At 43.9% G+C, this 24,643-nt stretch overlaps 1 long non-coding RNA gene across 1 annotated transcript; it reads right to left on the reverse strand.

The window, feature by feature from the left end:
* Positions 1 to 1,154: 1,154 nt before the first annotated feature.
* LOC110497764 lies at positions 1,155 to 23,221 on the reverse strand. The gene is made up of 3 exons (XR_005037711.1): positions 23,086 to 23,221; positions 2,451 to 2,633; positions 1,155 to 2,041 (listed from the first exon to the last, which is right to left on the reverse strand). It is a non-coding gene; the product is annotated as an uncharacterized LOC110497764 (long non-coding RNA).
* Between the last annotated feature and the right edge of the window lie 1,422 nt (positions 23,222 to 24,643).

Consider the following 24,643-nt stretch of genomic DNA (forward strand, 5'->3'; position numbering starts at 1 on the left):
CTGGCGACCATGACTGAATTCAAACGTGAGTTCGTTTTGGGGTGTGTTTTGATATGGGTGTCTCTTCTGTGTGTTCGTAGGTGGTAAGAGTTAGCCAAATTATTTCGCCAATTATCTTCAAAGGGCTGGTGTGCAACCGTGGCAAAATTGGTTTGACTTTGGATAGCCTCTCTCTGGGGATAGTTAGGGACTGTCAATAAATTGCACAATGTAAATGCACATATTTCAGTTGTCTCATTTAAATGCTTTCAATATTTGTATATGACTTCCTTGAATTTAAAGTTGGTTTGAGGTTTTTAAGTCATAGAAAGTTGGAGCTGTTAACCTTTTAAAATATTGCCCCATCCCACTGGGCACAGACATCAGTTCAACATCAATTCCACATTGATTTCCACAACGTAATTTAATTGAAAGTACATGGAAACAACATTGACTCAACCAGTGTGTGCCCAGTGGGATGTACAAATAGCCCCATAGGGATATCGAATGTCAAACCAAATTGACCATGAGCATTACGATCGGGTCCTGTGCAGCTGCGTTCCGAATTGATGATTACTTGCCAGCTGTGGGAATGTGGGTAGGAATAAAATAAACCCAGCCCACAGAAAACTGTTATGTACCCTTCATTCTGTGACATACATTTTCCTATCATCTCCTTTTTGGACGAGACTAACTTTATGACCAAAATTATACTATTTACACTTCACAATTTTGACACTAGAATATTATGGACAGTATATAAATAGAAAAAGTCTGTAGAGCAGTAGTTACAGTATATAGGATGAGCCTTGACTAGAATACAGTATATACACTGAGCATACCAAATATTAGGAACACCTTCCTAATATTGAGTTGCACCACCCTCCCCTTTTGCATCCAGTTAATAAGGACCAACATCACATGTGCACTACTGTAGCACTCACTGCGCACAGGGAGCAGCAACAAAGTCATCATCACATCATCCAAAAACATGGCAGGCATTGAATGAATATAAAATGCTAATATTTTCAGCTGTGAGTGATTCCATTTAAATAATTCAATGGATGTTATAAGTGTCTTATTAGGAATTTTCAAATCTGACTTCTCTATGTGGCCGTGTATGGAAATTGTCTTTCTGGGCCGGGAGTCAGTTGAATTGCAGTACCAAAGCAAAACTGTAGGAGCAGTCAAAATCGTGCTTCAAGACTGGAACCCTGGCCCCTTGGATTGTTGCTAAGCCTAACCCTTTTCTTAACCTCGTTCTCTTAACTGCCTACGTGAAGTCACCTATGCTGCTGCATTAGTTCAATCAATCAAATGTATTTATAATGGCCTTTTTACATCAGCAGATGTCACAAAGTGCTACACAGAAACCCAGCCTTAAACCCAAAACAGCAAGCAATGCAGATGTAGAAGCATGTTAGTTAGTTAGTCCCTGATGTTACGGAAGGATATGCTGGTGTTCCGTTAATATATTCCCTTTAAAAGGCACAGGTTTGGGGTGAAGTTCTTTGTTATATGCGAAGTGAAGGCAGGATTTGTCAAAGACTTTATAGTCTACACAGGGTCCACCACTGACATCCAACGTTATGAGGGACTTATGAGGACCATGCTTATGAGGACCATGCTGGTCCCTCATCTTGAGAAGGGCCACACTTTGTATTATTTCTTCATTTCTTTCTTTACATTTCTTGGTCTTTGTGTGTATTGTTTTGTATTGTTAGGTATTACTGCACTATTGCCGCTAGTAACATAAGCATTTAGCTACACCTGCAATAACATCTGCCAATTATCTGTACGTGACCAATAACATTTGATATTTATTTGAATTGGTACAACACTCTTCCAGCTTCTGCTCTCCAACAGCACTGGGACCTGTGGCACGGTTCGGTCGAATAGGAAGGGGATGCCGGCATTCGGAGGCAGGAAGATGCAGAGGGGGAGGTGGAGTTCCAGGAGAACAGGTAACAGGTTGGCAGTAAAGTGACATGACAAACGAGACATCCATGTCCTTTCCACTATCCATACAGCGATCATGTCGGCCACAGGGAAGGTGGACCACCTGACGGGAGAGAGAAAGATCAAACCAGACTGTCTCCTTGACTATAACCTCAAAATGGGGGCAGTGGATAAGGCGGACATGATAAACAGCTTTGTGGAATGCGCTCGGAAAACTGGTATAAGTGATATAAGAAGATGTTTTTTAATCTGGTCAACACTGCCGTCCTCAACGGTCACATAGTTCACCACCAGCTAATAGGTGAGAAGATTACTAAACAAGGTTTTTTGTAATTGGACATACAGTTCACATACAAATATATTGAAAATATCTCACCCACCTACCCACTCCCTCATCATCCTCTCCACTCCCTCATCATCCTCTCCACTCCCTCATCCTCCCCACTCCCTCATCCTCCCCACTCCCTCATCCTCCCCTCTCCCTCTCCCCTATAGGTGAGGTGATTACCTACCAAAAGGACAGAGAGAATCTCATGAGAAAGCTGCTGGAGGAGCACCACACCCCTCGGCGCCCATCCACTGAGGGTCGTCCTGCTGCAGACAATCCCCTACGCTTTACTGCACGGCATTTTCCCTGCAAAGTCCCTCAGACTGCTGCTCAAGGCAGTCGCACACAGAGGCAATGCAAAGTCTACCTGTCCGGCACAAGCAGAAGGAAGCAGGGGAGTTTGACAATGTACGTGTTTAGTTTGTGACACACCCTTGTGTGTTGTGCCATGCTTTGGGGAGTACCTTATGCTTAAGCACTACTGAGCACATCTGCAGCAATTACTGACTGACTGACTTAACAGGTACTAAGCCATTGGGGCTGTGGGGTGGAAAAGCAGTTGTTGTTCAATCACCATATGAATGCAGAAATATAAGTTATGCATGTTAATAAGTTGTTAGTCTTTTCTTGCTGTTTTTTTACCTCTAGTAAACCTAGTTTAAGTTTTTGTTGTTCAACCACTACCAATACTTCAATTGCTTCAATACTAAAGTTGGCCTCAATCTTCTGCAAGAAAGATATCCAGTTCTAGTCATGATGTTGTCAAATAAGGTTCAATGCTGTTTGTGTGGTTGGTTCCTGAAAGTACAGAATAAAGAGGAAATATTTGTAATTAGAATACAGTATCAGGATATAGCAATAAAACAATGTTACAATGAAGTAACATAACACTGCTATAAAAACAATAGGTTGCATTGACAAAATGACCATTATGAATGATATAAGAAACAGTGACTGAAGAGCTCCACGGAGGGGCATGGCAGGGAAAAGCAGAGCTATGCTAAACGGGCCAAATGAAAACACAGGCCAATATAAGGCCAGGGCAGTATATACAGTATACAGCTTCAAAGATAACACTTCTCTGACACCATTAACATTGTTTTACAGAGCTAACAGAAGAATGTAGCTAGCTACATAAGCATAATTGAGTACAACACCATAAAGGTTATGAAATTAGTAGCTTGCGTGTCTGTGGTTATAAAGGGGTACACACAGAATACACTATGCTGCATGCATACATACATACATACATACATACATACATACATACATACATGGTGTGCTACAGTAGAAACAACATACAACAATATACAGAAATGATTATGATAATGTAATAAGGCACTTACTTTGATAGGAATGCACACGTCTAAAGTTATTATTAGTAAGGAAAACAACAATGAAGACAATTTGGGCGCCAGCTGGAAAATGCGCTGGGGGGAAAAATTTAGTGCAGGTTCTTTTCTGACTTGAGATGTGCAACTGTTTGCATATTTGATCTGTGGAAACACTGGGGGATTGCTTGGGCTCTCATCGAAGAGAGAAGTTTGTCCGGCTCATCTAGCTAATCCTCTACTTATATTAGCATAGCATGCCTCAAACGTAAATTGTCCACCACAGTGAAATGGGCTACTTCAATGTGAATTAATGAGGAGGCGGAACACATCAATATTCAGGCTGTTGTTTGAAAATAAAAGTGGTTTGAATACAACTAGAAATTGACAAGTTGAAACATAACCTATAGACAGTGGCGATTTTAGCATGTAAATCTTGGTGGGGCAAACTCCCCCCCCAACATTTTTTAGCTGCATTTCAGCAAAGCCACTGCACAACATAACACTAAATAATACATTTATTGCACTATAACGGCAACAAGCGGTGCCCATAAACTGTTGCATAAATGGGTCTACATAAAACTGTCCCAACAACAGAGCTTTCCTTTCAGCACCATGGAGTGAATCCTTACCACTGCTACACCTGGCTGTCAGCGGAGCCTTGTCTGGCAGCGAATCAGTTCATTCAGCCTCATTTACTGCCTTTTAAAAAAACAGAGCTGATATGGCTGACCATATCTCCCTGGCATATTACATCATTTATGCAGCAGCGTATAAGACATTTTTGGACTCACCTAGTTGTGCGCGGCGGTCCTTCAAAGGCAAATTTTGTCATCAAAAAAAATAATTACAATTCCGAGTTGGTAGACTGTTCAAAACATATTTTCCCAGTCTGGCTTCCCAGTTGCAATGCTTGCGGTTAGCCAATGTCACCGATTCCTTCCAAACAACTCATTGTTGAATTAGCGATTTCCAACTTGTTGTGTAATGTTTATGTTCAATGGCCGATGAGCACCGATACGTTTTATCTGTATTTTCTCTTCATTATTTCTCTTCATAGGACAAGAATTAAAAAGGATTTGCCAGTAGACTTGATTCATGAATCATGATGATGACTGCTAGCTAAGATTGTGAAAGTAAGATGTTGACATGATCAGTCCAATCAAAGCTACTGGACATATAACGTGATTTGACGTCATTTCTGTGGCCAATGACCTTGAGCCTTCTTGGAAGGGCACTTCTAATCTAAGTCTATGGCAGGACACAGGAGGGCTCACATTCTTGATGTCTCCCCTTACTAAAAGCAGGTGATGTCGTGTCCCATGAGTGAGAACACTGAGGCAATCACGGTGCAATGCTGAGCCAATCATGGTGCAATGCTTCTACTTTCTGCTGGCCTGCCCCAACACCACAGAAAACACTGAGCTAGGCTGAAATACCTGCATTTTGTAGCTGCCTGTTTGTATGCGGCTTTATTAACTCAATGATATTGTGACATGTATTAATGCCAAAATAATATTTATATATACCTATCATAAAAATAAAAATAAATGTGGGGCTCAAAACCGGTGGAAAGCTGCCCTACCTGCTCTGAATGATGGGTCGCCACCACCTATAGATAATTAGCAGGCAGCGTGCCTTGGTTTGAGGGCAGCGCAAGTTAACTGTCCTTTCGCGTAACAATATAGTTCTGGAACAGTGAGTGCCTTCTGACATCAAGCATAAAACAAACTCATGCTGGGGTGGTGGGGGTGGGGGGGGGGGGTCTGTTACAGATATTTAGAACTTGCATGTGAAAAGGTTAAAAGTCAAAGAAGTACAGGCCATGACCTTTTGTTAATTAAAGGTTTGTTAGAAGGTGGTACAGTCTACGTCCATTTAGTAAGATGGCTACCACGACTCACAAGGGTGAAATCTGTGGTGAATCCATATCTAAATATTTTTAAGGTACATCAAATATGATGTGTATGTGTCAAAATAGGCCTTCTGAACTGTAAAGTTGTTTTACTGTCTGTAGACATTTCATTAGATGACTGCCAAGGCCCCCAGGGATCAAATCTGTGCTGGCTCCATATCTAAATATTTTCAAGGTACATGAATCTACATCTGTGCCAAATTTGGTGTATTTATCTCAAAAGGTGCCTTCAGAATTTCAACATTGTATTACCGACCGTGGCCATTTTGTAAGATGGTCGCCTCAGCACCCTGGAGCCAAATCTGTAGTGGCTTCATGTCTAAATCTTTTCAGGGTCCATAAATATATCTCTGTGAGAAATTAGGTGCCTTTACCTCAAAGCAGTCTTTCTGAATTGTAAAAAAAGTATTTGTTTTTTCTGGGTACATAAATCTACATCTCTGCCAAACTTGGTACGATGTATCATCTTAACTGCCCCCACTACACCCCAAAGTGTACAAATAAGTGAAATTTGTCCTGCTGACCAATGTACAACATAGGCTACTGCCACTAGATGGAGACAAACTATTTTTCTCTGAGTAGAAATAAAAAATTGACTGAGAAACAGCTCAACAACAGTTTCTTGTAAATGTTCAACTCACCACAAGAGTGCAACATATGTCTGAAGAATTATTTATTCCCAAATGTTTCTTGCTCTTTCATTTGGAGGGGTTTAGTGAGCTTCATTGTCAGTTGTAATAACAGTCACTACATGTACATACCACCTCAATCAGCCTGACTAACCGGTGTCTGTATGCAGCCTCGCTACTGTATATAGCCTGTCTTTTCACTGTTGTTTTTATTTCTTTACCTACCTATTGTTCACATAATACCTTAATTGCACTATTGGTTAGAGCATGTAAGTAAGAATTTTACTGTAAGGTTTCACTGTAATACCTGTTGTATTCTGCACACGTGACAAATAACCTTTGATTTGATTAACACTGATTTGATTTGACATTGAATTCAGAGATTTAATAAATGTGATACATGTTATATGTAGTCTGTAGGTAGTCAGACCATAATACCATACACTTATTCAATACTCTGTTCAGCTGTAATAATGTTCCACTTCACTTTTTAATGAATTGTACACAAAAACCTATTTGTCCATGCTTTGTGTGTGTGTGTGTGTGTGGGGGGGGGGGGGGGGGGGGGGGGGGGGGTGTACTGTACTAGTCATAGTAGTCTACAGGTGAACCCCAGACCGGGGTCTGGTTTGTGGTGGGGAGAGCTAGGGTAGGACACAGCAAGAGAGAGAGGCCTGTGCAGCTGTATTTTGAATAAACAAAGATTACCCCGCTGTGTTCTAATTTACTGCAGAGTGGGAATCAAACTCTAAACATGTCCCACCCCTCTGCAGTCAAACACGCCAGTGTCTGGCCACCAGCATCCCATTGCACAACCAAAGCCAAAGAGGGACAACCACAGTCACCTCCTAACATACTCTCAACACTCATAAACTTACGTTCAAGCTTTTTCTCTCTCTTTTTTTTACACCAACTTAATTTGAATAGTGCTGTTTTTGTTTTAGGAGGCTTCTAGATTCAGCTCTTGGAGCTGTTTATTCTGAGGCCATATGTCTTGTCCTACAAAATTGGATTTTGGGGGGGATACTGTTGTTTTTCTTTAGGAGACCTTAGATTATTAGACTGTCAGAGTCCTTTGTTTTGAGGCCATATGTATTTCAGCAATGTTATCATGTTGAAACGTCCCATGCCAGAAATATTCTTTTTAGTAAGTGTGTGGTGAGTACACAGGAACTCGAGCCAACTCATGAATCGTATTCATATCCTCTCTTGAGGATAGCAACACAAGATTGTGGTGGAATTTTCTGAGTGGAAGCCTAATCCACATGAACATCTCTCGCTGTATGGTCTGAGCACTAACAGGCTAAATAGCTATGGAGATGGCCTCCAGATCTTTCCTCTCTCTTATTCTCTCCTTCTCTCTCTCTCTCCCTACTCTCCTCTCTCTCTCGCTTTTGCTCTCTCTCACTCCTGCTCTCGCACACTAGTTGAGGGCTTCCATTTGGGGATGACATATGGCTTTTATATAACAATTAGTCAAATTCCTCATTCCTGGCAAAGTCAATCTCAAACAGGTTGGTTTGTTTTCCCCTCCCTCCCTCCCTCCCTCCCTCCCTCCCTCCCTCCCTCCCTCCCTCCCTCCCTCCCTCATCTCTTTCTCCCTTTCCCTCCCTCAACCCCCTCCTCTCTCTCTCTCCCTCCCCTTCTCTCCTACCACCTGGATGAGTGGATGACGAACAAACTGCACATTTTCCTTCCAGTAACTGACCAAATAGATATTTATAACCAGCTGGTCACCTCCCCCACCCGCTGAGCCCCCCCTCCACCGCCGTGGCTGCGAGAGCTCCTTTTAAAGACCAGTTGTGTCACTCCTGGCTTTGTTCTTAAACAAAGAGAACTGCCCCTCATCTGTCCGTAATTGGACCGACCCTTGGAATGTGCTTGATGTCTCCGAGTGGGCCATTGCCGCTCCAACAGACAGGCAAGGGCCACTCGGGACAGGGAGATGGAGGAGTGGAAATCCCTCTCCCTATCTCTCTCTTTCTGTCTTTCTCGCTCTCTGATCCATTTTGACATAACTGGGAGATCTCTGTAGAAAAGAAGACCCTGTGCTAAGTGATAAATGGAACAATCTGCAGCCTCTTCCTGTTGGAGTTGTTGGGTCTTGCTGGGCTGCACCACTATGCTGAAATGTAGGGGGGTTGTGTGTCATTAGTAATTACTAGCTACGTGTGGTTAAAAGGGGATTGAATTATGCTTTCTAGGCCCCCTTTTTTTGAAGATTGCGGATTTAATTGCCGGTGATTTGGTAAAATCACAACCAATACTGAACATTACAGGTTCTTTTGCTAAAAAGGTTAATTTCGTACTTTCATAACACAGCCTGGTCTAGAAATAAGTGAAAACGTTTTACTTTGTATTGATGCCAAAAATCCCTCAATGTCATGTTAGTGTCTAGATGTTTTGCTTCTATCAATGCTATAGCGAGTGGTGTGAGTACCCAGGTTTTTTGAACACCCCCCTACCCCAGTTTCTAACCCACCACTTTGGTCATGACTAATTTATTCTCGCATCCTTCACCTTTCACCCAAAACTGCCCTCCTCCATGACACGGGCAACACTAGCTAGCTACCCTGGATAAGTAAATAAATTATGTAATGTGTGACTTTCTTTTCTAGCCCCATCCCCCCCTCTCCCCACCCCACTCACATTCAGAGGTGATTACACCAGAGTTAGAGCAGTTGAGAGTTGTGTGTGTGGGGGGGGGGGGGGGAGTTGCTAGTTTGAGAATGAGGCGGGTGGTGGGGGGGTTGTAGATAGAAGGAAATAGAATGGTGGTTGGGGGGGGGGGGGGGGGGCAGAGGCACCGGGCCCACAGGACCAAACCTTTGGGTTCGTCTAGCGCTTCTCTAGCCCAACGGCTCCTCTCTCCCCCCAGGCACCCTCTCCATCCCAGGCCGTCTGGGATCCATGTGCCAGGTGGGTGATTGGGGGGCTGTTGACTACAGCGTGCCGTAGCCACTGCCTGGACCTAATGACCTCCTCCAGGGCTGCCAGCCCTATTGTGATTCAGCTCCCCCTTCAATTCACAGGTCTGATATTCTCCGCCCTGGAGACTAGCTAGGTGAGTGTGTGTTCTTTTAGGGGGGGGGCTTCCTTTTGGTTGCTTGAAGCAGACAGACACTAATTAAGGGAACAGCACTGTATGTTGTTACCCCATTAGACACAAATAAAGATGCACTGGTAGATATGTACACGGTATAGCCAGGCTCTGTCTCTTTTGTACTGCTCTTCTGGAACTCTCCTTCCCTGCAGAACAAAGAACCCACCAACCACACATTCTATGTAAGCAGGACAAGTCTGTCCACCACCTGGTCTACGTCCTAGCAAAGTGTCCCACCAACCACACATTCTATGTAAGCAGGACAAGTCTGTCCACCACCTGGTCTACGTCCTAGCAAAGTGTCCCTCTCTCTCTCTCTCTCTCGCTCTCTGGGCTAAGCATAGCAAGTGGGACCATCATCACAGGATGAAACAAACTTAAAAAGGGAACCTGAGGGGTATACCACAAAGGTAGCTAGATCTACTCAGCTCTGGCTTCATCCATACTACGACAGTGGATATTGCTTGTCCGCCTGCCCCTAGATTTAGCAGGCTTATAATTGTGCAATCATGTCACACATGGGTATTGGAACGTCAAACTCTTCATTGAGACAATGCGGAAACATCAATCCATGGACGAGTCAGTGCTACATTTGAATTTGTGCTGAAGTCAAAATTAAAGAAGAGTTATCTTGCAAATTCAGCAGGCTATGGTGTGAAATAGGCTAAAAGTGCCGTCATTATTTGATTACTTATCGTTAATGCTGTCTTTGGCGTGCATAAGCCCCTTTTTCCCCAGTCCTATCGATAAAATTATTGTATTAAGTCATACAGAAGTTTTACTGTGCATGAAGTTTCAAATGCATTCTGTAACACACAAGAAAACATTAGATTAATAAAATATTTAATCAGTCGCCTTCCTCAAATGAAGGGGATGGATGATGACACAATATTTGCAAGAGAGAGGGAAGCTGACATCAACTCGTGGCTCAGACCCTTAATTCGGAATAAATGGAGTTATCCCTGAATTAGCCTGCCCCGGAGAAGGTTAGTTCTGAAGGATTCGTTGCTGTAGAAATGTACCTGGCTAAAAGAGGAGCGGTTATCCTGAGTTGAACTCAGAGTTGACCAAAAGTTACCTTCGTAACTCCTCAAACCTGATTCGTAGTATAGGGCTCTGGTCAGTATCTGTACATGTAGGTTTTGATGTGCACTCACACTGCATGTACGACGGGTACTCCTTAAAATATCAGCCGTGGAAGAAGAACTATGTATCCTAACTTATTACAAATTCAATTTTAAGAGACAAGAATGAGACAGGGTGCTCAAAAAAGGTAGGAAGAAAATAGGACGGCATGAAAATGACCAACTGTAAATGATTACTTGTGGGTGACGGGGCTGCTTCAACAGACAGCGGCGGAGTGGGAAAGTGTCAAAGAGATTAATGAAGTGTGTCTTTTCTCTCCTTCACGCCATCCCTCTCTTTCTCTCCGTCTGTTTGTGTGTGTGTGGGATGGGCCGCCACTGTGGTGTAGTTGGCTGAGGTAAGTATGGTGAAGAGACAGAATGGTGACATTAGCAGTACCTAACTTCATACACATCAAACTGGGCTTTTTGTAATCCTGTTTGGACAAAAACTCTCTAAAAGCCATTTTCTCACCATGTGGTCTCCTCAATCTGCCATTGTTGTGACATGTCTGTCCTCTTCTCTCCACAATTCAAAATGCATCCTCCTCAGTCCTCCATGAAAGTTTGTTTGTTTAACTGCTGTGTGTTTGCCTCACAGTGACCTATGGATTGATGCAATGAGTAACTTTTTTATCTTTCATTAGCCAGTGAACTTTTGATAGTTGTTTAACATGGTTGAGTAAGAAACTGACCTGTAAGCAGAGTGGAATTGTGGGTATCAGTGTGGTAGAATTGGAGGGTCCACCAGCACTGGGAAGACCTGTGAGTTTGTCCCCTCTGTAAGGATGTTGCTGTGTGTGTATGTTTGTGTGTGTGTGTGTGTGTGCACCCGCAGGCTCTGTGTTCTTTGCCTCAATAACCTTCACAGCCCCAAGTGGTCCTACATGTCCAACAGGGGGCCCAGCCCCGGTGTGGATGGTGTGTAATAGATTCTCCATGAGTAAGCTTTCTCCTTTAGATCTGCCTGCCATTTACAGGGTGAATGTTCTGCCCTCCCAACCTCTGTGGCCTTGCGTGGAGACCTACATGTGTCGGTGTCAGTCCACAGTGTTTTTAGAGCTGTTTAACACTGTCAGGGTTGACTTATCTGAGTGGGGAAAGTTTCAGAGGGAATAGAGAGACATCTAGAGTCAGCCTTGGAATGTTGTTTCAAAATGGCCAGGGGACCCGCAAAAATGCCCCTATGGAACTTCATTTCTGGCATCCACTGTTAAAACTATAGCTACTTAAATGGGACGAGCAACGCTGACTAGCGGTCTTGCAACCTACATGCTTTTTCAATGAAAAGGTTGGCAGTGTTGGCAGCCCCCTTGTATGATGCTTTGAGATGTAGGCAAGTGTATGTGCTTTTCAAACCCACCTGTGGCTCAAAGTATGGTTGGTCAAATCCCCCCTCCCCTCATCTATCTCTCTCTCTCTCTTCCACCCCTGCGTCCTCTCTTCCTCAAGCTTCCTCCCTCCTCTCCCCCTCTCCCCCCTCCTCCCCCCAAGAGGACGGACCTGAGAGATGGGACCACAAGTCCCCACAGAGGCTCTCAGTCCATCCTCTCTCTCTCTCTCTGTCCCTAATGGCTGACAGATGTTTGTGAGAGAGAGGAGGCTGTATAGCGTGAGTGTGTTTCATGTTAGCTCACAGCGTGATGAGCAGAGAAGCAGCTGGAGATGAACAGAAACCACCCCGGCCCCCTCACAATGCCTCCATTTTTTTGCCCGGTGCTTCTCCGTCTCTTGATTGTAATGCACTCCCGGCCTTTTCCAACGTAATATATTGGTATTAATAAAGGCAAACAAAGGCTAACATTCTGGAATGGGAGTAGGGAAGGTATTGGAAGGAAGGTATGCGGGCTGCTTCTCAGAGAAACAGCAGTCTCTTTAGTTATTCTCACAATAAATCTCATGGCAGTTCGAATAGTTGGATGGGCTTGCTCTGTGGTAACGTTTCCTCCAGTTGATTACAAACAAATTCTCCTTGTTATTGCTTACAGACATGGTACCTTAAGGGTATATGCTACAGTGGACGACATAAATCGTATGACATGTCATACAATATCAATTTGGACCTTCAGAGGATTTCTTTTTCCACTGAAGCAATAGGAGGGCAGAAAGGGTTCTCTATGTAGCTTGTGAATTCAACTCAGTTCTCTATTGTTTGTGAACTCAACTCAGTTCTCTATTGCTTGTGAACGCAACTCAGTTGCCTGATGCTCATGAATGCAGCTCACTTCCCTGTTGCTTTTGATTGCAACTCAGTTGCCTATTGCTCATGAACGCAACTCGGTTGCATATTGCTCATGAAAGCAACTGAATTCCCTGTTGCTCAATGAGAAGTTTTGAAGGCTTGGGATTTAAACAAAATGTTTTTTTTCTTATCCTGCCTACTTAATAACATTTTATTTGTGTTCTTGTGAGGGTTTGAGCAATATGGGTCCTTGGAGGGTTTAGGGGAGAAAAGGACAGTGTTGAGTTATTAAGCATCATGAGTGATTAATATTGCATGACATCGTGTGTTAACCACTTTTACGAGGTGACTGATTACCACCCCGTAGCACTCACGTCAGTAGCCATAAAGTGCTTTGAAAGGCTGGTCATGGCTCACATCAACACCATCATCCCAGAAACCTTAGACCCACTCCAATTCGCATACCGCCCCAACAGATCCATAGATGATGCAATCTCAATCGCACTCCACATGGTCCCCTTTCCTACATGGACAAAAGAAACACCTATGTGAGAATGCTGTTCATTGACTACAGCTCTGCGTTCAACACCATAGTATCCTCAAAGCTCATCACTAAGCTAAGGATCCTGGGACTTAACACCTTCCTCTGAAACCGACAATGATGAGACAGCCTATAGGGAGGAGGTCAGAGACCTGGCAGTGTGGTGCTAGGACAACAACCTCTCCCTCAATGTGAGCAAGACAATGGAGCTGATCGTGGGCTATAGGAAAAGGAGGGCTGAAGAGGCCCCCATTCTCATCGATGGGGCTGAAGTGGAGCGGGTCGAGAGTTTCAAATTCTTTGGTGTCCACATCGCCAACAAACTATCATGGTCCAAACACACCAAGACAGTCGTGAAGAGGGTACGACAACACCTTTTCCCCCTCAGGAGACTGAAAAGATTTGGCATGGGTCCCCAGGTCCTCAAAAAGTTCTAAAGCTGCACCATCGAGAGCATCCTGACCGGTTGCGTCACTGCCTGGTATGACAACTGCTCGGCATCTGACTGTAAGGTGCTACAGAGGGTAATGCGTACGGCCCAGTACATCCCTGGGGCCAAGCTTTCTGACATCCAGGACCTATATACTAGGCGGTATCAGAGGAAGGCCCAAAAAATGGTCAAAGACTCCAGTCACCCAAGTCATAGACTGCTCTCTCTGCTAACGCACAGCAAACGGTACCGGAGCGCCAAGTCTAGGACCAAAAGGCTCCTTAACAGCTTCTACCCCCCAAGCCATAAGACTGCTGAACAATTAATCAAATTGCCACCTGGACTATTTACATTGACCCCCCCTTTGTTTTTACACTGCTGCTACTCGCTGTCTATTATCTGTGTATAATCACTTTACAAATGATCTCGACTAACCTCTATGTACGCACATTGACTTTACCAGATGATCCAAGATGACTACTCTGTCCTTAGTAACATACTCCACGCACCACACCCACATTAGAAAACCAGACTACATAATACAAGTCATAAGTTTACATACACTTAGGTTGGAGTCATTAAAATTCGTTTTTCAACCACTCCACACATTTCTTGTAAACAAACTATAGTTTTGGCAAGTCGGTTAGGACATCTATTTTGTGCATGACACAAGTCATTTTCCCAATAATTGTTTACAGACAGATTATTTCACTAGTAATTCACTGTATCACAATTCCAGTGGGTCAGAAGTTTACATACACTAAGTTGACTGTGCCTTTAAACAGCTTGGAAAATTCCAGAAAATTACGTCATGGTTTAGAAGCTTCTGTTAGGCTAATTGACATCATTCGAGTCAATTGGATGTGCACCTGTGGATGTATTTCATGGCCTACCTTCAAACTCTTTGCTTGACATCATGGGAAAATCAAAAGAAATCAGCCAAGACCTAAGAAAAAAAATTATAGACCTCCACAAGTCTGGTTCATTCTTGGGAGCAGTTTCCAAACGCCTGACGGTACCACGTTCATCTGTACAAATAATAGTAACCAAGTATAAACACCATGGGACCACGCAGCCGTCATACCGCTCAGGAAGGAGACGCGTTCTGTCTCCTAGAGATTAATGTACTTTGGTGCGAAAAGTGCAAATCAATCCCAGAACAGCAAAGGACCTTGTGAATATGCTGGAGAAAACAGGTACAAAAATATCTATATCCACAGTAAAACGAGTCCTATATGACATAACCTGAAAGGCCGCTCAGCAAGGAAGAAGCCATTGCTCCAAAACCGCCATAAAAAAAGCCAGACCATGGTTTTCAACTGCACATGGGGACAAAGATCATACTTTTTTGAGAAATATCCTCTGGTCTGATGAAACAAAAATAGAACTGTTTGGCCATAATGACCATCGTTATGTTTGGAGGAAAAAGAGGGAGGCTTGCAAGCCGAAGAACAGCATCCCAACCGTGAAGCACGGGGGTGGCAGCATCATGTTGTGGGTGCTTTGCTGCAGGAGGGACCGGTCCACTTCACAAAATAGATGGCATCATGAGGTAGGAAAAATATGTGGATATATTGAAGCAACATCTCAAGACATCAGTCAGGAAGTTAAAGCTTGGTCGCAAATGGGTCTTCCAAATGGATAATGACCCCAAGCATACTTCCAAAGTTGTGGCAAAATGGCTTAAGGACAACAAAGTCAAGGTATTGGAGTGGCCATCACAAAGCCCTGACCTCAATCCTATAGAAAATTCGTGGGAAGACCAGAAAAAGCGTGTGCGAGCAAGGAGGCCTACAAACCTGACTCAATTACACCAGCTCTGTCAGGAGGAATGGGCCAAAATTCACCCAACTTATTGTGGGAAGCTTGTGGAAGGCTACCCGAAACGTTTGACCCAAGTTAAACAATTTAAAGGCAATGCTACCAAATACTAATAGAGTATATGTACATTTCTGACCCACTGCGAATGTGATGAAAGAAATAAAAGCTGAAATAAATTGTTCTCTCTGCTATTATTCTGACATTTCACATTCTTAAAATCAAGTGGTGATCGTAACTGACCTAAAACTATTTTTACTAGGATTAAATGTCAGGAATTGTGAAAAACTGAGTTTAAATGTATTTGGCTAAGATGTATGTAAACTTCTGACTTCAACTGTACACCGCTATTGGGAAACCAGACTACTACGAGAGAGAGAGAGAGAGAGAGCGGCAGAGAGAGAGCCAGAGGGAGAGAGAGGGAGAGCTACACATCACAGGGGGAGAGAAAGAGCTAAAGCAAGCAAGCATCCCACTGAGCACACACTGATTGAATCAACATTGTTTCCACGTCATTTCAATGACATTATGTTGAACCAACCTGGAAAAGACGGTGAAATTACATCTATGCACAGTGGGATGTTTGAGTAAGAGAGTGAGATAGAACCAGTGCATGTACATATGTATGTGATCTGTGTGTGTTTGTGAGGGACAGCGGTGGGTTAGTGTGTGAGTGTATAAGGGCAGTGCCTGGGGAGATTGATTGGCTGGCCTCTAAACAGGGAACAGGGGCTTGATGAGAGATGGAATAATAGTGTGGGTTTTGAAGTGGGTAGGCCAGCAGCGTGTTGGTAGGCCTCACTCTGCTGTGCTGAGCAGAGAGGGGGCCGAGCGGGGGACGGGTGGGGGGGCTCATTATCTCTCTCTCCATGTCTGGCCCTTAAGTCCATCTCCTCAGTGCCTGTTCTGTTTGTTTAGAGAGCGAGAGCCTTTTAAGCTACATTTGCCCTAATGAGCCCATTATCTGCCAATGATCCACAAAGGGGGCTCTCCTCTCTCTGCCCTAGCTGTCTCTTTCTCTCTCTCTCTACCTCACCTGTGTCGAGCTCTGTCTTTCTCTCTCTCTCTACCTCCCCTGTGTCGAGCTCTGTCTTTATCTCTCTCTCTACCTCTCCTGTGTCAAGCTCTGTCTTTCTCTCTCTCTCTACCTCCCCTGTGTCAAGAGCATCCTGACCAGTGCAGAATTCTTCATGCAGAGTCTCAATTCGCTGTTTGTCCCATTTTGTGAATTATTGGTTGGTGAGCAGACCCCAGACCTCACAACCATAATGGACAATGGGATCTATAACTGATTCAAGTATTTTTAGCCAGATCCTAATTGATATGTCAAATTTTATGTTCCTTTTGATTGCATGGAATGCCTTGTCTCTCAGATCGTTCACAGCTTTGTGGAAGTTACCTGTGGCGCTGATGTTTAGACCAAGGTATGCATAGTTTTTTTGTGTGCTCTAGGACAACGGGATCTAGATAGAATTTTTCATTTGTGGTCCTAACGACTTGACCTTTTTTGGAACACCATTATTTTGGTCTTCAGATTTACTGTCAGGGCCCAGGTCTGGCAGAATCTGTGCAGAAGATCTAGAGATGCTGCTGTAGGCCCTCATTGGTTGGTGACAAAAGCACCAGATCATCAGCAAACAGTAGATATTTGACTTCAGATTCTAGTAGGGTGAGGCCGGGTGCTGTGGACTTTTCTAGTGCCCTCGCCAATTCGTTGATATATATGTTGAAGAGAGTGGGGCTTACGCTGCATCCCTGTCTCACCCCACGGCCCTGTGGGAAGAAATATGTGTGTTTTTTGCCTATTTTAACCGCACACTTGTTTGTGTACATATATTTTATAATGTCGTATGTTTTTCCCCCAACACCACTTTCCATCAATTTGTATAGCAGAACCTCATGCCAAATTGAGACAAAGGCTTTTTTGAAATCAACAAAGCATGAGAAGACTTTGCCTTTGTTTTGGTTTGTTTGTTTGTCAATTAGGGTGTGCAGGGTGAATACGTGCTCTGTCATACGATAGTTTGCTAAAAAGCCAATTTTACATTGGCTCAGTACATTGTTTTCGCTGAGGAAATGTATCTGTTGTTAATGATAATGCAGAGGATTTTCCCAAGGTTGCTGTTGATGCATATCCCACGGTAGTTCTTGGGGTCAAATTTGTCTCCACTTTTGTGGATTGGGGTGATCAGTCCTTGGTTCCAAATATTGGGGAAGATGCAAGAGCTAAGGATGCCGTTAAAGAATTTTAGTATAGCCAATTGGAATTTGTTGTCTGTCTCTTTTATAATTTCATTGAGGATACCATCAACACCACAGGCCTTTTTGGGTTAGATGGTTTTTATTTTGTCCTGAAGTTCATTCAAGGTAATTGGAGAATCCATTGGGTTCTGGTAGTCTTTAATAGTTGATTCTAAGATTTGTATTTGATCATGTATATGTTTTTGCTGTTTGTTCTTTGAAATAGAGCCAAAAAGATTGGAGAAGTGGTTTTCCCATACATCTCCAGTTTGGATAGATAATTGTTTGTGTTGTTGTTTGTTTAGTGTTTTCCAATTTTCCCAGAAGTGGTTTGGGTCTATGGATTCTTCAATTACATTGAGCTGATTTCTGACGTGCTGTTCCTTCTTTTTCCGTGTATTTCTGTATTGTTTTAGTGATTCAACATAGTGACTGTCACGAATCCCGCCGAAGATGGTGCCTCTTCCTGTTCGGGCGGCGCTCGGCGGTCATCGTCGCCAGCCTACTAGCTGCCATCGATTCCCTTTCCTTTTGTTTCTGTTAGTTGGGTCTAATTGGTTACACTTGTTTTGAGTTTAGTTTTGTTTGTAGGCTATTTAAGGGCACACCTGTTTATTTGGACGGGTTGTTTCATGCGCCCTTGTGTTTTGCATGTCCGTTTTTCCGCTGTCATTGGAATAAAAGATCCATGTACGGAACTACCTGCTCTCTGCGCTTGACTTCTCCACCCATCATTCATAGAAGTCATAACAGTGACGGCTCAGGTTTTCTGGGTCTCTATGTTTTTGGTTGGACAGGTTTCTCAATTTCTTTCTTAGGTTTTTGCATTCTTCATCAAACCATTTGTCATTGTTGTTCATTATCTTCGGGTTTCTGTTTGAAATCTTTAGATTAGTAGAGAAGCTGACAGGTCAAATATACTGTTAAAATTTTTTACATATTTTATTTTATTTTAACCCCTTTTCTCCCCAATTTCGTGGTATCCAATTGTTAGTAGTTACTATCTTGTCTCATCGCTACAACTCCGTACTGCTTCTTAACACAGCGCGCATCCAACCCGGAAGCCAGCCGCACCAATGTGTCGTAGGAAACACCGTGCACCTGGCGACCGAGCACTGCGCCCTGCCCGCCACAGGAGTCGCTAGTTCGCGGTGAGACAAGGATATCCCTACTGGCCAAACCCTCCCTAACCCGGACGACGCTAGCCAATTGTGCGAGAGTACATTTTACTTCATTTAAGAAATGACGCCGACAAAACAATAAACAATACAAAAATAACTGTGACGCTTAAGGCTATGTGCCATCAAACAAAGTTAACCTCCCACAAACACAGGTGGGAAAAAGGATACCTAAGTGTGGTTCCCAATCAGAGACAACGATAGACAGCTGTCCCTGATTGAGAACCATACCCGGCCAAAACATAGAAATAGAAAATCATAGAAACACAAAACATAGAATGCCCACCCCAACTCACGCCCTGACCAAACCAAAATAGAGATATAAAAAGGATATCTAAGGTCAGGGTGTGACACCTGTTTTGTCCAGGAAGTTGTCTAGAAGGTATTGAATTTGTTGTTGCCTAATAATTTTTTGGTAGGTTTCCACACTACATTCTTCCATCTATAGCATTTCTTAATATTACTCAGTTCCTTTGGCTTCGATGCCTCATGATTGAGTATTGCTCTGTTCAAGTCGACTGTGGTTTTGCTGTGATCTGATAGGGGTGTCAATGGACTGACTGTGAATGCTCTGAGAGACTCTGGGTTGAAGTCAGTGATAAAATAGTCTACAGTACTACTGCCAAGAGATGAGCTATAGGTGTACCTACCATAGGAGTCCCCTTGAAGCCTGACATTGACTATGTACATACCCAGCGTGCGACAGAGTTGCAGGAGTTGTGACCCGTTTTTGTTGGTTATGTTGTCATAGTTGTGTCTAGCGGGGCATATGGGGAAGGGAATGCTGTCACCTCCAGGCAGGTGTTTGTCCCCCTGTGTGCTGAGGATGTCAGGTTCTTGTCTGGTTCTGGCATTTAGGTCGCCACGGACTACTACATGTCCCTGGGCCTGGAAATTATTGATTTCCCCCTCCAGGATGGAGAAGCTGTCTTCATTAACGTATGGGGATTCTAGTGGGGGGATGTAGGTAGCACACAGGAGGACATTTTCCTCTGTTAAGATCATTTCCTTTTGAATTTCTAGCCAAATGTAAAATGTTCCTGTTTTGATTAATTTATTGGAGTGAGTTAGGCATGCTCTATATCAAATTAGCATACTCCCTGAGTCCCTTCCTTGTTTCACACCTGGTAGTTTGGTGGATGGGACAACCAGCTCTCTGTAACCTAGAGGGCAACCAGTGGGTCCATCTCCTCTATACCACGTTTCTTGTAGGATGACAATGTCTGTATTTCTGACTTCTTTGATGAAGTCCAGGTTCCTGCTCTTTAGGCCAAAGGCAGATGACTTCAGGCCTTGGATATTCCAGGATGAGATAGTGAAGGCTTTGTGTTCCATAAAGTGTCCAATGTTGTTGGTCGTGTGGTTTGGCCTCTCTCTCTCTCTCTCTCTCTACCTCCCGTGTTGAGAACACTCTCTCTAGCTCTTTCTTTCTACCTCCACTGTGTAAGTATGAGCAGAGCCTGCTGAGCAACTGGTACATCTCATTGGCTTGGGCTAGTGTAAGAGTGGGGGTTGGGCCTGTTTGCCTGCTCACGGCCTGGGCGTATGTGTTACTTCCATATTGAGGCCCTCTTGGCGGGGGTGGGGTGCATGGGGTGGGCAGGAGGGGAATAGGTCTGATCTGAGGGGGCCTAAATGGGGTGTGGGCATGGTTGACTTCGGGGGGGTTTTGATTGGTTGGGGTGGGAGTATGGACGTGGCTGGTGGTGTTGTGGTCTGGTTGTAGGTCCTCTCGGTACGGGTCCTCTATATTTAGGTCCGGGGGGGGGGTCTGGGGAGTCTGGGGAGTGTCTCGCTGGTCTTGGCGGAGTGTGTATTGATCTATTGCTCCTGTGTGAAGTGTTGGGGCTGTGTTTGAGAGCGATGTCCTTTAGAGTCCGGGCGAAGGTGGCCACTGCTGCCTTGTATAGGGGAACCTAGTCATAAAGGCTGTTCAAGTCCAGGATGCTGTGGTGGGCCAACTAAACATTTGGTTTTGAGGCACAGTCACGGGAAATACTTGCGTTTACCCGCTGTATGGTAGCAGGGTGGAAGTATTTTCGTGGTAGCAGGGTGCATATAACCACTTGTGCACTGGGGAAAGTCGAAGAAGCTTTTTCAATCACTATCGAAGGCTGTCGCCACCCTTTCCTGCTATGCTCTCAGGTCGTTTGTGCCTGTGTGTATTATTATGTGGCTGGGTGACCCTAGTTGGTCCTCAGACAGAAGGTCTAGGGGTGCGCTGGGTGTTTGGACATCAGAGTTTAGACACACTGTGTTTGGGAAAACTTTTTTTTCTTGTATATAAATGTATTTCCTGTTTGAATCCTACCTTCCCTGTGTGGGGCACGCTCTCGCTAATATCTCTCTTTCTCAATTCAATTCAATTATATTTCAGTTTAAGGGCTTTATTGGCATGGGAAACATATGTCAACATTGCCAATGTAAGTGAAGTAGACAATAAACAAAGGTGAAATAAACAACACAAATTAACATTAAACATTACACTCACATAAGTTCCAAAAGAATAAAGACATTTCAAATGTGCAAATAGTTAAAGTACAAAAGGGAAAATAAATAAACATAAATATGGGTTGTATTTCAATGGTGTTTGTTCTTCACTGGTTGCCCTTGTCTCTCTCTCTACCTCCTGTGTCGAGAACACACTCTCTGGCTCTTTCTTTCTACCTCCACTGTGTCTAGTTCTCTCTCTCTCTCTCTCTCTCTCTCTCTCTCTCTCTCTCTCTACCTCCCGTGTCGAGAACACTCTCTCTAGCTCTTTCTTTCTTCCTCCACTGTGTCTAGTTCTCTCTCTCTCTCTCTCTCTCTCGCTCTCTCTCTACCTCCCGTGTCGAGAACACTCTCTAGCTCTTTCTTTCTACCTCCACTGTGTCGAGCCCTCTCTCTCTCTCTTCCTCCCATGTCGAGAACACTCTCTCTAGCTCTTTCTTTCTTCCTCCACTGTGTCTAGTCCTCTCTCTCTCTCTCTCTACCTCCCGTGTCGAGAACACTCTCTAGCTCTTTCTTTCTACCTCCAATGTGTCGAGTCCTCTCTCTCTCTCTTCCTCCCGTGTCGAGAACACTCTTTCTAGCTCTTTCTTTCTACCTCCACTGTGTCGAGCAATCTCTCTCTCTCTCTCTACCTCCCGTGTCGAGAACACTCTCTAGCTCTTTCTTTCTACCTCCAATGTGTCGAGTCCTCTCTCTCTCTCTTCCTCCCGTGTCGAGAACACTCTCTCTAGCTCTTTCTTTCTACCTCCACTGTGTCGAGCACTCTCTCTCTCTACCTCCCGTGTTGAGAACACTCTCTCTAGCTCTTTCTTTCTACCTCCACTGTGTTGAGCACTCTCTCTCGCTCTCTTCCTCCCGTGTCGAGCTCTCTCTCTCTCTAGCTCTTTCTTTCTACCTCCACTGTGTCGAGCACTCTCTCTCTCGCTCTCTTCCTCCCGTGTCGAGAACACTCTCTCTAGCGCTTTCTTTCTACCTCCACTGTGTCGAGCACTCTCTCTCTCTTCCTTCCGTGTCGAGCTCTCTCTCTCTCTCTCTCTCTCTACCTCCCGTGTCGAGCTCTCTCTCTCTCTCTCTCTCTCTCTACCTCCCGTGTCGAGCTCTCTATCTCTCTCTACCTCCCGTGTCGAGCTCTCTATCTCTCTCTACCTCCCGTGTCGAGCTCTCTATCTCTCTCTACCTCCCGTGTCGAGCTCTCTATCTCTCTCTACCTCCCGTGTCGAGCTCTCTCTCTCTACCTCCCGTGTCGAGCTCTCTCTCTCTACCTCCCGTGTCGAGCTCTCTCTCTCTACCTCCCGTGTCGAACTCTCTCTCTCTACCTCCTGTGTCGAACTCTCTCTCTCTACCTCCTGTGTCGAGCTCTCTCTCTCTACCTCCTGTGTCGAGCTCTCGCTATATCCCTTGCTGGGCCGGATTACCGAACGGGCATGTAGGGCACGTGCACTGGAGCCCCCAACCACCGTTTTGGGGTTGGGGGGCTGTCATGCCAAATAATGTCCCCGGGCCAAATAGTGTCCCCATCTATGTCACAATGGGATTCAATAAACTATTAGCGTCCATCGCTATATCAACGGTGTGATGACCTAATGATTCGAATTTTGGATATCATTACAGCCTAAATTACGTTATTTTCATCATCGTTATGCAAACAAGGCTGATTTCTGCGACAATTTCACTGTTTAAACAAGTTTTGTTTAGCTAATAAAATGAAAACATTAATTCTAACTACTTTTTGGTACCATGTTAACATTACAACATGAAATCCATGTCTTAAACGTTGCTACGTTTCAGAAATGTCAAAGAAAATGTGTAATCTTCTTGACACATTAAAGTTACTTACCTTACAGATCACGAAGTCAGCTAATTTCCACTCCAAATCATATGCAAATCCATTTGATTCATACACTGGTTCGCCTGGCTGTCATGTTTGTATTTGAACCTGCCCTTCCCTTATCTACACTGAAATAATATAATTTCAGTAGTCCTCTATTGTGATTCATTTTCTATACCTCATTAGTACACCCTTGTGGTTGAATATATATGTATCTATTGTAGGTCCTATTATATATACAACAATGAATAATGTGGACCAAATAAATACCATCAAAGGATACTTTACAATTTACAATGATGAATACCTTGTGAAAAGGCTGTGAAAACCAACCTGGCAATATTTAAGATTTTAATACATAAACTTTGATCGTTTTTGGGACAGCTGTGTCATTAATTTATTTTCACTGATTGTTTTTGGTGCACTCACGTGGCAATCAGACTGAAATACTTATTTCTGGTGTGTGGAATAAAGAGGTGGGTGCTGTGTGGTTGGGAGGTTCTGCCTATCACTTGTTCTCAACAGGCAGTCTCGGAAGGGGGACTTGAAGAGGGAGATTGCAAAGTCCAGGCACTCCTGCTCTCTTTGTTCTGAGTGTTTGCAGTGCTAGTGTTTTTAGTTAATCTGTGTATCTCACATATTATGTGCCCAGTATGATACGGCTATCAAACTTTATTAGCAGATAATGACAACATGACAATAACAGTAGCTTTAGATGATGTAATGAGATGGAGGAGGGGATGGGATGAGTGGGCAGATATTTGGGCAATCAGTAGTCACTAGATGCAGAATTTCATATGAAGGGAGAGGAGAGAAAGAGTTAAAAGAGGAGGAGAGAGGAAAGAGGCAGAATCAAGATATGCTTGATCAGGTGCTGCAGCTAGTTCTTCCTGTCATTTGTCCTCGACAGGTCGCCAGTCTCAGTCAAGGGTTCAATAACATGGGCCTGGTTTAATTGGAAGCCCTCTCACCACGTCAAGGTACAGGCCAAGAGAAGGATATTACATTTTCTTTGGACTCAGGTTAATTAAGGCATTTAACCCCGTACTTTATCTTTGCAGTGTTTGACCTGATGGGGCTTGGATTGGTGTAGCAATATGGTGATGTCTCAACTCTGCTGTGTAATGGACTCCGGGAGACTTCTGCCATATTACATACACAAATCTAGAACCTCCAGATATGCACACTAACGAGAAACCAATGTGTAATTCCATACCAACCCTGGCTTAAAATTTGATTTGGATTGGACGCAAAATATTAATGGCTTGGGAGAAGGGGTTAAGGACCAGCAAGGAACTGGGCAACTGAACAGTGAATTGAAAATGCTACTTGCAATGAATACATTTAATATGCAAATGTATACATTTACAGTCAATTTGAGTACGTTTCAAATATTTACCAGCAAACAAATGGAAAAAATACAAATATTTATGTATTTGTGGATGTTACTTTGAGTACAAGACAGACACATATGCTATATACTGTAACGACCCTGGGTTTATAAGCGTGGATATCGACAATGCCATTACATTGGTGTCAGAAGTGGTGTCAGAAGGGATCGGACCTC

Source organism: Oncorhynchus mykiss, chromosome 19 (genome assembly GCF_013265735.2).
Source record: "Oncorhynchus mykiss isolate Arlee chromosome 19, USDA_OmykA_1.1, whole genome shotgun sequence".
In the NCBI taxonomy this organism is placed as follows: Eukaryota; Metazoa; Chordata; class Actinopteri; order Salmoniformes; family Salmonidae; genus Oncorhynchus; species Oncorhynchus mykiss.